The 14,658-nt window shown below is 42.4% G+C and overlaps 1 protein-coding gene across 1 annotated transcript in view; it reads left to right on the top strand.

Annotated features, from left to right (window-relative positions):
• The window catches only part of RGL3 (ral guanine nucleotide dissociation stimulator like 3), a 958,134-nt gene that overhangs the window by 87,643 nt on the left and 855,833 nt on the right, over window positions 1-14,658 (top strand). The gene's annotated exons all lie outside the window — the stretch shown is intronic.

The raw sequence follows: 14,658 nt of genomic DNA, 5'->3' as shown, positions 1-14,658 counted from the left end.
TCACAGGATTGTACTAGGCTAATTGCCTTTCTGTGCAGTTTTTTAAGCATAGCCAATTATCACCTTTGAGAATCAAACCTTGCACAATGTGTCTATAAGGTTAGCACCTCAGTTATTATGCCAACCCTAGTCAAGTATCCTAGTAACTGGAGTTAATAACAACTAAAAAGCCAATGAATTACTATGCAATCGATTCATCAAAAAATGTGACTGTTAAGTGATGTGGTATACAGTTATATTACAGTATGATATCAATTCCAGTGATGTGGTACACAGTTATATTACAGTATGATATCAATGCCAGTGATGTGGTACACAGTTATATTACAGTATGATATCAATGCCAGTGATGTGGTACACAGTTATATTACAGTATGATATCAATGCCAGTGATGTGGTACACAGTTATATTACAGTATGATATCAATGCCAGTGATGTGGTACACAGTTATATTACAGTATGATATCAATGCCAGTGATGTGGTACACAGTTATATTACAGTATGATATCAATGCCAGTGATGTGGTACACAGTTATATTACAGTATGATATCAATGCCAGTGATGTGGTACACAGTTATATTACAGTATGATATCAATGCCAGTGATGTGGTACACAGTTATATTACAGTATGATATCAATGCCAGTGATGTGATACACAGTTATATTACAGTATGATAGCAATGCCAGTGATGTGGTACACAATTATATTACAGTATGATATCAATGTCAGTGATGTGGTACACAGTTATATTACAGCATGATATCAATGCCAGTGATGTGGTACACAGTTATATTACAGTTTGATATCAATGCCAGTGATGTGATACACAGTTATATTACAGTATGATATCAATTACAGTGATGTGGTACACAGTTATATTACAGCATGATATCAATGCCAGTGATGTGGTACACAGTTATATTACAGTATGATATCAATGCCAGTGATGTGGTACACAGTTATATTACAGTATGATATCAATGCTAGTGATGTGGTACACAGTTATATTACAGTATGATATCAATGCCAGTGATGTGGCACACAGTTATATTACAGTATGATATCAATGCCAGTGATGTGGCACACAGTTATATTACAGTATGATATCAATGCCAGTGATGTGGCACACAGTTATATTACAGTATGATATCAATGCCAGTGATGTGGTACACAGTTATATTACAGCATTATATCAATGCTAGTGATGTGGTACACAGTTATATTACAGTATGATATCAATGCCAGTGATGTGGTACACAGTTATATTACAGTATGATATCAATGCCAGTGATGTGGTACACAGTTATATTACAGTATGATATCAATGCCAGTGATGTGGTACACAGTTATATTACAGTATGATATCAATGCCAGTGATGTGGTACACAGTTATATTACAGTATGATATCAATGCCAGTGATGTGGTACACAGTTATATTACAGTATGATATCAATGCCAGTGATGTGGTACACAGTTATATTACAGTATGATATCAATGCCAGTGATGTGGTACACAGTTATATTACAGCATGATATCAATGCCAGTGATGTGGTACACAGTTATATTACAGTATGATATCAATGCCAGTGATGTACTACACTTAACTTGCTGCTTAGAGAGCTTCCCTGCCTCTTCTGACAGGTGATCTTATTTTCCTTGATCTCCTGAGGTGCTGTAAAATATAAAGCAAACAAAAATGAGCACAGTATGTCCCTCATACCTCAAAGCAATTATGGCTATAGGTGCTAGGCATACTGTACAGTGTCAGTGCAAAAACAGAATGATGACAAAAATACTGTCTTTCTCTCTCCACAATATCTTCTTATTGGTGGAGAGGATGTGGGGTTATGCCTTTTCTGGTCAATATACTTCTGTTTGCATTGCTTGACAGAGCTAGTGATGCCACTGGCATTACTTACCACCCTGATAGGCTCATGCCAGGAGTCTACTTTATATAGGGGTGCTCATAATCCCTCCCAGCAGGTGGACCTAATGAGTCCTCTGCAGTAACTCTAAAAAGGCTTTTGTAATCTCTGCTGCAGCAGGCATGAGCCCTGCCATATTCTGATCATGTTGAGGCAATGTCCCCAAATCAGTTCAAGTCCCGGAGCTACAGTGGTAGCCAGTGCATATGGCCTCATGTTGCGGACATGCATCAGTGGGCAAAACAGTATGGTAATGCCCATCAATAGTAGTGCAACTCATGTGGAAAGTAGCACTCAGTATTTCAGTGTCCATCAATAGTAGTGCAACGCATGTGGTAAGTAACATGCAGTATCTCAGTGGCCATCAATAGCAGTGCAACAAATGTGGAAAGTAAAACACAGTATCTCAGTGCCCATCAATAGTAGTGCAATGTATGTGGTAAGTTACATGCAGTATCTCAGTGCCCATCAATAGTAGCACAACACATGTGGTAAGCAGTGCTCAGTATATCAGAGACCATCAATAATAGTGCAGTACTTGCAGTAAGTAGCATGAAGTATCTCAGTGCCCATCAAAAGCAGTGCAATGCATGTGGTAGGCAGCATGTTGAGGGGTGACAGAGTGGTCAGGCTCCATTGGTGTGCTTACCATGTGTGACCTCAAATCTTGGGCATGGGCATGATGAGAAGCTGGGTAGCATGATGGTCATAATTTTTAGCAAGATACAAAGTGTAATTAGTGTGAGTAGATCCTCAGGTGCACCTACCATATGTGAATACTCCTTGGCTACATACTTGCAGGAATGGGCCTTGTAGCACAGATTAGAAGTAATAACTTATTCTTTTATTGGCATAATTTACAGACAATCACACTAAATCATGTCATTAGCATAGCAGCTGTCCTGTTACCTAGTTGGATAATGGTTAAGGTCTTAATCTCCCATGCACAAGTATAAGGTTCAATCCTGACTGCTGGCCAAAGCCTGTTTGGAATTTTTAGGTTCTCCCAGTGTCTCTAGGGTTCCTCTCTCCTCCAAAAAACATGCTGAGTTTTTCCATCTCAAATTCACTCAAGAATGGGCAGAAGGACAGACTCTAGAATAGTGGGTTATAAGTGGAAGAATTGCATAGACCATCCACTTGGGCATCTATTGTGATATGCAGTATCCTCAAGACAGGATAACTTGGATCATAGATTGCATACTGTGGCAGGGCTAGCTACTCAGTGGTGTAAAAATATGGCTGTAGGTGATTTGGCCATGTTCACTGTTTCCACATGGGCATGGGTATTTGCCAGTGATAAGTGGGTTGAGGAGCCGGCTACTCCGACCTATGCCAGGGACACATACTAATGGTGGGTGGGGTGTATGTGCCCCTATTGGCCAATATGTGCCCAACATAAAGCCCAGCTAAGCTGAGTTAATAAGATAATGGCTGGCCAATGTCCAGTTGCCCAGACTGGGTTACCTGGGATAGCTCTGTTGAGGGACAGCTGAACGTAAAACCAATCAACCTGCCAAACATGAACTAAGAATTGATATTCTCAATGTAGATTCATCGACAGGATGGAACTTGGAAGTGGATGACTTTATGGTAAATAGGAGACTAGACATCCTATGTACCCAGGAGACAAGATGGAAGGGAAGTGCAGCAAAGCTACTTGCCTTGGAATCCAGGGTCTACTACTCAGGAGAAGGACAAGCTACAAATGGTGTGGGAATTGGGGTGAGGAAGAGGCATCAGAAGACAGTGAGGGATGTCATCATAATTAGTAACAGACTCATGCCAATCAGACTCCAGCCTAATGGTAGGGCAATATTCATAATCTCAGCTTGTGCCACACAGCAGGGTTGTGATAGTGAGAAAATGAGTGCATTCACAGCACTGTTGCAGGACCTATCAGATAAAGCAGGACAGCAGGAATTGGTGGCGATAATAGGTGACATGAATGCACATATAGAGACAGACAGAACAGGATATGGGGACTGCTTGGGTTCACGTGGGTGGAGCAACAGGAATAAAGAAAGAGAAGACATTCTAGACTTCTGTCTGGCAAATGGTTTGACAGTAGTCAACACGTGGCACAGAAAGAGAGATAGTCAGAAGATCAAATACAAGAGTGGCCAACATGCAACTCAGACAGACTTTCTCAAAGTAAGGAAAGAGCACTAGGGTGGAATCACAACTGTAAAGTGTTCCCCAGTAAAACAGTCAGCCTACAGTGTAAACCACTGGTTGCCACACTCATCTGTGAGCAATATTCAGAGAAGGCTGTAAGGTCAACAGAGTCTAGACCAAAGACCTGGAAATTGACTGGAGAGAAAACACAATGGTTCAAGGAATTACTCAGGCCTCTAGTACCTCAAGAAGAAGAGGAAATAGTTGGAGTTGAACAAGAATGGCAGTGCTTCAAAATAGCATGTGTGAAGACTACAGAACAGATATGTGTTCGAACCTGGTATGGAAATAAGGTATATAAGGAAAGCTGGTGGTGGAATGCAGAAATCCAGGAAGTCACCAAAAGAAAGAAGGTGTGCAGGAAAAAGTGTGAGATAGAAAAGAATGACCAGGCTAAGAAGCAGTACTGGTTGGCTAGCAAAGAGGCTAAGAAAAGAGTTGTATTAGCAAAGAACAAGGCATTAGAGGCACTCTACCAGCTTTTGAACAGTGACTTGGTAGATGGCACAAAGAAACTATATCAGATTGCAAGACAAAGTCAGAAAGGTAAAGAAGATAGTTAGGCACCATTCAAAAAGGATGCCAGCAACAACTTGCTCACCAGTTCACAGGACATTAAAGGCAGATGGAAGGAGTACTTCCAGCAGCTTCTGAATGAAGAAATCCCCACAGAAGCTGTACTGCCCCAGCAACAGCCTACAATGAGAGAAGAAGAGGAGGAGCGCACCTTAGAAGAAATAAGAAAATCACTAAGGAAAATGGAAGTCAGGGAAAGCAGCAGGCTTAGATGAGGTCACAGCAGATATGATCAAGGTGCTGGATGAGATGGGGAGAAATGGCTCCTGAAGGTACTCATAACAGTATGGAGAGAAAGGCATATCCCAGATGACTGGAGGATAAGCATACTCATGCCACTGTACAAAAACAAAGGGGACATCCACAGCTATGGGCAGTACAGAGGTATCAAACTCCTACCACATTGCATGAAAGCTCTGGAGAGGGTGATAGATAAATATGCAGAGTATTAGAAAGTAAGATGGGAAATGAACAGTTCACATTCAGATCATAATGCAGCACAACTGATCCAATGTCTGCAGTGAGACAGATACTTGAGAAGAAGCTAGAAATAAGAAAACAGTCTAAGTTGGTATTCCTAGACTTGGAGAAAGCATATGACAAGGTACCAAGAAAGCTGATTTGGACAGTTCTGCACTGGTTCAAAGTCTCAGAAACATTGATTGTACAGGCTGCATGCAAGGACCCAATGACTCTCAAGTATGAAAAATGTTCAGTCTTGCAGAGGGGTTCCTAGTGTGAGTGCGTGTGCATCAGGGCTCAGCTCTGACCCAACTGCTGTTCATACTGGTGATGGACTACATTAACAAACAGGTTGGAGAGGACAGATAAACAAAGCTTCTATATGTAGATGATGTGGTATTACAGGCAGACTCTGAGCAAAAAATTCAGCAAAGGATATGGGGATGGAATGCAAAACTGAAGACACATAGGATGCAACTAAGTACAGATAATACAGTTGTAATGGCAACAAATGGGGGAAATCAGAAGAAGCTGAGAAGTCAGAAGGAAAAATAGTAGAACAGATTAACAGCTTAAAGTATCTGGAAAGGGTGGTTAAGGAGAAGGGAAGTCTGAATGAAGAGGTCAAAGCTAGAATGAGAGGGCCTGTAGACACAGAGCATCAGGTGTAGTGTATCTCAGAAAATGACCAAGAATTTGAAAAGCAGGGTGTACAAAACAGTGGTGCGACTTATACTACTGTCTGGTATGGAAACCTTGGCAGTAAAGGCAAAGCAGTTGGGGACGCTAGAGATATTGGAAATGGAGTCCCTGAGATGGGTGATAAGATGAACACTTTGGGACAGACAAAAAAAATGAAGACATAAGAGCAGAATTCAAAGAAGCTCCAGTTGCAGAAAAAGTGAAAGGGAACATATTATGGTGGTTCAGATACACATGCAGAAAAGCAGAAGACAATCTGGTGAAGAAGATTCGGGACAAACAGGAAGAAGGCAAGAGGAAAGAGAGTGTCCAGCAAACAGATGGATGGACTGTGTGAGAGAAGACCTGCGAACGTCAAGCATGAGTACTGAAGAAGGTAGGAGTGTGACACTGAATAGCGAGAGGTGGTGACAGTTGACATGACACCCTGACAACATGTAAAAAAAATGAGAAAAAGGGGTTTGGTGATGATGATGTCCTATTAGCCCCACTTTAGGCTGATAAAAAACATGGTCACCATTATGCAGGAGGAAATACTATTTTATCTCTTTATTTACCCTTTGCTGGCCAAATAAGTGGGTTGATCTGTTGACCCTTTTTAGCCGTGACCTGGACAACAAGTAACATGGAGAATCAGAGTAAAGTGGCTAGCAGAGTGCACTACCATATTGTGAAAGTGACAACAGACAATAACTGGTAATGGACCTCAGGACCGCAGTTGCTATTCAAGGGGGAATGGCAGTAACAGAGACTGTTGCAGTGCAGTGCAGTGTATGTACGCACATGGCACAGGCCATGACAGGGGACAGAGAACTGGCAGGACAGGTCACAGTCCTGGAGGGGCATGGGACAAAGGAGATGGGCAGAACAGGTTGTAGTCCTGTGAGGGGGATGTTCAGCCTAACAGGACAGGAAAGATTGGGCAGGACAGGTCACAGTCCTAGAGGGGAGAGGCAGGTTCAGTCATACATGGCACTGGGAAGCCAACTACACTCAGCCACAGTCTTGGCATATAGATGTCTGCACACTGTGCCAAATGTATGAAATGCTATAGTGGAAAGTGGGCCTCCATTAAACCTGCCTACAGGCACTGATGCAAGGGACAATAAGCACTGCTTAGATACCTACAGCTGCCACACTATGGCACAGTATCAGAACAGTTACCCTATACCAGTGTACATGGTTTTGGCCTCTGCGTGGGTGCTGGGGACAATTTGGAAGTAAGTGTTGGCTGGCATGGACGGTCATACATATATGCATGTACTTAGCCACACATGTAACCCACAGGTGTATCTGTTCTAACATGGGAACAAAGGGAAACCAAACACTGGAGAAATTTACTACAAAGGAGACAGAGGTGCGACTACAGACCTCTGACACATTTATGGCAGGCATATGCTTTAGAAAAATAACACAGACAAGACATTCTGGTACCAGCTGTGGCAGAGACTGTTGCAGCCAGGAAATCTGTGATGTGGGTGGCCATAACAGCACAATGGAATAGCTACATCACAGAAATACTGATATGTTACTGGATACCAAGACCAAGGTGCAAGAAATTTACAGTGTGAGAGAGACAGAGGGACAGACAGACAGAGAGAGGTTGATCACTTGGGGTGGACTGCCAACACAAAGGTTTCTCACAGAGATGGAGGAATTCCTGGTATTCCTCAGCAGGGAAAGTGAGATGACCCCCATACTTGACAGTGGTTTGGATGTGGGATTTGGACTGCTGAAGACTGCCTGAATGTTTGTAGGGGATGTCCCAGGTGAGTAGTGACATGTACCATTCCTGTAAGACACTGAGACACATTTCATTATGGTTTATTCAGACAAACACGTATGCATTTATGTCATCCAGGAACGTAAAGTTTGCAAAAGTATCAGCTTGCACCACAAGTGAAGTATGTTCTCATACATTATGAATAGGATTGTCGTGTGGCTGCCTGTGTGCCTCATGGTGGTGGATGCCACAAATATGTACTGGAATTGTCTCAGGCATTTTATCAGTATATCTTCACAGGTTCTAATGGGAAAGGATCTAGCACAATGGGCAGGCACATGTCTGATGTCAGTGGATAGTGTGAAGCTGACAAAGATGTCACCATACACAAGGCATCTGATGACAGAGTGGCACTGTCTTGAGTGCTAACAGAGGAGGGCGGACTTGCATCATCCACAGTTGAGGTGGATGAGTTAGGATGGGGTAGTGTTGCAGTGATAGTGTTGTCACCTCACAGCAAGAGGTTCCCCGGTTCGAGTCTCAGCTGGAGTGCCTTCTGTGTGGAGTCTGCATATTCTCTCTGCATTCATGTGGGTTTCCTCTGGGTGCTCCAGTTTCCTCCCATGTTACAAAGACATGCATCTGGAGCATTTCTCCTTGGGCCTTCACTGAAAATTGGCTTTGTTCCAGGTTGGACTTTCCTGGCTAACAAATGTTCAAAAAAAAATAAATAAATAAAAGGTGATTGCAAAGGTCCAAGATAAACCTCCAACATCACCTCTGTTTGTCAAAGGTCATCGCATTCATGTGAGCCTCAGCAGAATACTCTGTCAGCACCAGCATAGAAAACAGCATAGAGCTCCAGTGCATCTGAGCTGCATGCACATAGCCTAGGGAGAGATGTATAGGTGGCTGTTAGCACCATGATGCTAGAACATTCTCTGATCTGAGACTTACCTCTGGCATCAATCAGTGGATGTGCAGGTCAACAATTCATGCATAGATTGCCACTAACCGGACCATGTCAGAGATGCTGAGGGTACTGCATGGTGTGCATGAAAACTTGCAACCACTGCAGAGACTGTGGAATGTTCTGCAATCCATGCAGAGTGACACTGTATAAAGAGACAAGGATTAGACATGCAGCGGTGGATCACAGGCAGCAGTGGTTATGGTTGTCGATAGATGAGCAGAGTAAGATCGCATGCCAGACTCAAACAGACAGCATACCATTCTTGAGAGAGCTATGTTATCTACACCTGTCCATTGCTGCCTTCGCCTCTTGCCATGGATGCTCGCATAGATGTGTCTGACACTGTTTCAGCTCCAGCACTGGCATATCCCATTGGTAAAACCAGTCAGCATCTGACAGTTCAATGTTGTCTCACTCCTCTTTAGTCTTCAAGTGGATATTCAGTCTCCTACAGCCTGCTGAGAGGAGATCTTTACCTGCCTTACAGGGCTTCCTCAGACCCAGCCCTGATGGATCTGTTGCACATGCACAAAACAAACAGCACCAGAAACACTAGATCCAGGGATCTGAACTTCACTTTTGATATAGTCAGAACATGCTGGCAAGACAGATACGTGTTCCAAAGGATCCCTGCTCTATGGAATAGGGTTCTCCACCCATATAAAACAGAGTCCATCTCTGACCAGATTCAAACAAATTTTTGACAACTGGATGGGAAATCATAAATTTACCCTGTCTGACCACTTGCCCCTTATGGATAAAGACTGTCAATAACAAAAGTATTAGCTTAACTAACACCCCCCTACAAATCTTTAGCCACCTGCCTACTAACATGTCCCCTCTCTGTATCATACTTGGGATCCAAACGGTTTGGAGTGCATGGCTAGGCTTCTAAGAACCCTAGTGGTCATTAGCCTAGTAAGAACCTATGAACCTATGACTCAACTAACACCCAATAACATGGTCACAGATGCCATAATTCTGCTGGAACAGCAGAGCGGGGACCACATCATTGTTCCTGCAGATGCACCAAAAGGGTAACACCATTCTGTGGATAAGCTGTATTCAGTACCAAGACTCAGGTCAACATGGCACACCCAACCAGCATACAGCCCACAACAACTCCACTCCATCGCTGGAGGGAAATGATTCATGACTTCCCCAAACTTCTAGCCATGTGCATGATGATCACATAAACACCTATGATCTCTTCACCTGTTCAAGCATTGCTACCCACTTTCTCACAATGCCTCCCTCCACCTGTGCAAATGATGATGTCAGTGCCCACTTCACCTCCCTCCCCAATGGCCTATGAGTGTATGGTAATGTCTGATGCATATCTGGGGTATATTACTGAGTGCATCAGTTTTATTCTGTATTTGTCTTGTCATGGCCCATAGCTGTGCACCAGGTGCTGCCTCTTTGCTAGTGGCATGACACATTGCTCCTACCTTTGCCTGGCATGGAGCCTGCCACAGCCAGTTCCTCTGATGATGCCCCACATTGATCCTACTCTGCTACTGCTGGTACAAGGCATGACAGGCAGTGTTATACCTCCCATTATTGTAATAGTTTTCATGGTAACAAGTTATGAAGCACAGAACAGCTGTCTTGCTGCAGGTCTCCGGACCATGCAGCAGTGCAACACCAGATATATCCAGGCAGGACAGGAAGGTCTTAATTAGTATAAACACATGTTCAGTGATGTTACATGCAGTGATTTCCTGATGTTATACTCCAGCTGTACCATAGTCAGGGGAATGCAGAGGAGGTCTCAGCTATGACTCCATGATGTTTCCAGCATCACTTGCAACATTGAGCAGCAGACACCATTGTGACTATCTGCTAGATATGCTCATGAGACTGGATTATCGTGATCTTCATGGGTGCCATTATATGCACTTACCAACAAGGCGACTCTGTGGAAAGGCATCCTATATGAAATGCTGGTACAAGTCACAAATGTGCCAAATATAGACATCATGAGAACCACCTGGATGGCACACAGGCACATCATATATAACATCCCAATGCACTGCACACCTCCAGGAAACTGATGGAGTGGAAATCTTCCTGGTCGCTATATTGGATGTCATATGGAGTGGGTGGGGCTTTAATATGAATGTGGATGCAGTCAGTGCCTTATGACTTCATGCAAATGGGCTATGTTTTAGAATGCTCACATAGGGGTGGCTACCTCCTCTGTTGTCTGCAGACAGCAACAATAATCCTGTACATGCTGTAGTCAGCTAAACATTAAGAAACGTGGAGAAGGATTTGAGAGGCCTATGTCTGTGAAACTCCTAGCATGTCCCATGTCATATAATAAAAGATCATCATAAGAATGATGATTAATGGTAGACAAACGTTTGCTACCATCAGGATAGACAGTCCATGTATCCCCATTGATTCTATGAAAGGACAGAACATCTACTAGCTGCTGCATGATGTGCCTATTCTCGTTATAATGGTCAGCTATGTCCTTGCCATGGAGGTGATGATATGTCACCTACATAGCCCCTGGCTGTGTTCTACATGAACTACAAAGCAAGCTGGCACCACATCTGTGTGCCTTGATGAGTCACAGCCTCACCTCAGGCTTTGTCTCTACTGAATGGTGCACTGCTACAGTCATTCCTCTCCATAAAGGGGAAGCGACTACAGACCCTAGAAATTATCACCCCATTAGCCTGATGAGCCTGATATGTAAAGCTATGGAGTGCATCATCATGGACCTGATTAACAAAGATATAGGAAATCTCCAAACTCTAGACCCCATGCAATTTGGCTTTGTGAAAGGGAGATCATGCCTGCTCAACCTGGTTGACTTCTTTGAGTCAGTCACCAGGGCTGTGGATGAAGGTAAGGCAGTGCATACAGCCTACCTCGTTCTGGCCAAGGCCTTTGATACCATTCCTCACTCAGGAATTATTGATAAACTCACCAAACTAGGCATCAACCCCTATATCACTAGGTGGGTTGCAAATTGGCTCACAGATAGAACACACAGTGTGGAAGTAGTAGACTCCAAGTCAGACTGCCAACCAGTCACCAGTGGAGTCTCACAGGGATCGGTCCTAGTTCCTCTCCTGTTAGGCATCTACTTCTCAGAAGTCCAGGCCAACACAAAGGGGCTCTGGCTGACCAAGTTCACAGACATCTGCAAGCTGGGAGCCATTATTAACTCCCCAGGTAATGCAAACATCCTACAGAAAGGCCTCACTGAGACTGATGACTGGTGTCGAAACCATAGCTTTAAGCTTAACGCCAAAAATGCGTCATCATCCCCTTTGGTGAAATCTCAGTTCCCACTAATTACCACATCAATGGGAGCCCACTGAACACTGACAGCATTATAAGAGATCTGTGGTTGCAAGTTGACAGCAACCTTTCCTTCGACCACCACATTGCCACTATGGTCAGAAAGGCCTTCTATGTGGCACATCTCATTACCATGGGTTTTGCATCCAGGAAGAAAGAGGTCATTGTCTCTCTCTCTACTCTTCCCTCATTAGACCAATCATTGAGTATAATGCCCCATTTGGCATGTACCTCACTAGACACCTGCAACAGCTGGAGAGGCCACAGAAGTACCCCACAAAGAGGATCCTAGGCATTAAACACATGTCCTACACAGACAGACTCAAAAGACTCCAGTTATTCTCTGTCTCATATTGCCTACTTAGAGGTGATCTCTGCTTGAATTACAAAGCCATGTCTGACCCAGCTCTGTTAGAAATGCTACATCTAAAGAAATCCCAATCCCTCTGTACCACATTCTCCAGAGACCTCAACATCATTACCACAATCAACAGAACATGCTGGAGGGACAAGTTCCTCACCTAGAGACTGCCCGTGCTCTGGAATAGACTTCCCATACATGTCAAGCAGAGTACCTCGCTGTCCCTCTTCAACAGAAATATTGATGAGTGGATAGGTAATAGAAAGTTCACCCTGGGGATCACTCCAGTGGCTCTACTTGATAGAGGCACTGGGAACTAACGTCGGGCGGCACAATGCCATGGCACTTCTATGGGCTAGGTTTGTAAAGGCTCCAGGGCTATTAGCCTAGTACACACCTATGAACCTGTAAGGGGAGTGACATCAGCATAACTAATAAAGTAGGCCAGTGGGTGGGAAACTTATTAAAATACTTCTTCCTACAAACATACACACTTACACATGGACTGTTTTATGATGTGGAGCGAAGCAACATGCAATATCATGGACACTGGGTCAAAACGCAGACACTAACACATGATGGCCACCAGCTAATACAGATGACTTTCATAATATTTTAGCTTCAGTGATATAGCTGTACACCAAAAAATGATATTGTTTAGAAAAATAGATCACCATGGTTCATCATACTAATTTTATCTATTTCTGACTAATGCCATCATGTCTAATGTCATGAACAAACTTGTAAAAAACGGTAAAACCACAAACTAAGAAACTGCACGAATCCCAAGCACTCCACTATAGTTGACCAAACCACGTTAGAAAAACGTTGGAAGTAAAATAAAATGAGATGTTGGTTTATTATTAAGTGTACAATTTTAAAAATCCACTTTTCGTCAAGTAAAACTTACTCATCTTCTTCAGATAAACTTATAGACAACCATTTCTAAATACAAGTGCCTTATATAGGTTTCAAACCAGGTCACATGAATATGGTAATAACATTGTAATTGACTGGATAATTTAAAGCGGTATGTAGTCATGCTCAAAAAATGTATAATACCAAAACATTGTCTGTATGTGTATAAATAAACATTAACATTCTTACTCATTCAACAGTGTCCAATGTTGTGAAAATTACTACTGCCTATAAGATTAAATAACTGTTGTTCTTACTAACTTATTTAAACCTGCTCTCTAAAAATGGCACACTGAACATGAACATAAATAGTAAACTCAGAATTATATATACACACTCATAGATGAAAAACCTGAGATACCAGGTTCTTGTTAGCCTTGTTAGGTAAAGTATATTGAATAAGTACACTTATTAAGACATATATCAATTCAATGAAATACAATAATCTTTGACATATGTGCGATAAAAACCTACCATAGTGTACATAAATACCTGTTAGTTCAGTAAAATATAATAAACGTAGCATATCTAACCTAAAAAGCAACCCTGCTGTGGTGGTATAGTGCCCTTTTAAATTCTTGTTGTTATCTAACCAAATTTTTTGAATGTAAAATACACATCATAGAACTCATTTCATTTATACCTGGAAACTGACAGGCATTAACCCTCAATTGCCAGAGAAGTTCACATCTTTCTAATTTTAATGATTCAGGTCCTCCTCTCCGGTCATTTCTCAATTGTTGTATAACCCTGAACTTAAACTGATGTCCTGTATGTTCACTAATATGTCTGGCTAGTGCGTTTTCAAGTTTGCTCTTACCTATACAGTATATGTGTTCATACATCCTCTCACACAGCTTTCTATCACTTTTACCGATATAGAAAGCTGGACATACAACACGCGTAGCCAGATAGACAACCTGTTTACTTAAACTGTCATATTTACCAGTCGTTTTAAATTTCTTGTTGCTTATTTCAAACCTAGAACCCGTGTCTATGTATTTACAAAGGCGGCACATATTACATTTATACATGCTGTCTCTGTTGCTCGATGGTCTCATATTAGCCTCCAAGATTGACTTTAAATTGCTGCCATGTCTATAAACTACCTTGGGTAGTGCTGGAAAAAGTGACCTGAAGTGACCCTCTCTCATTAAAATTTCCCAATTATTTGAGATGATAGCCACTACTTCATGAGAATCTAAATTAAAAGTACAAATAAAACTGTAAGGGCTAAACGGCTGTCTTTCCGTCCTTACCCAAGGCCTGACGGTAGAATTATTATTCAATATTGGAGTGTATACACCTATCATCCTCTTGTACTGAACCTCTTTGGTGATTTCATGCAAGTGGGAAACTGGGTACCCTATCTGTGCAGAGAAAGATTGTAGAAACCTACATTCATCCTCAAAATCAGTGTCCCTAGATATAATCCTAGCAGCCCTGACCATTTATCCCTTCACTACAGATTTTTTCTGGAATGAAGGGTGACAACTGGTATATTGTAAAAAC

This window comes from Protopterus annectens, chromosome 9.part0 (assembly GCF_019279795.1).
Source record: "Protopterus annectens isolate FY-2018-M chromosome 9.part0, PAN1.0, whole genome shotgun sequence".
Lineage (NCBI taxonomy): Eukaryota > Metazoa > Chordata > Ceratodontiformes > Protopteridae > Protopterus > Protopterus annectens.
Note: the sequence above shows the minus strand (reverse complement) of the source record. Positions and strands in the feature narration are given on the sequence as shown.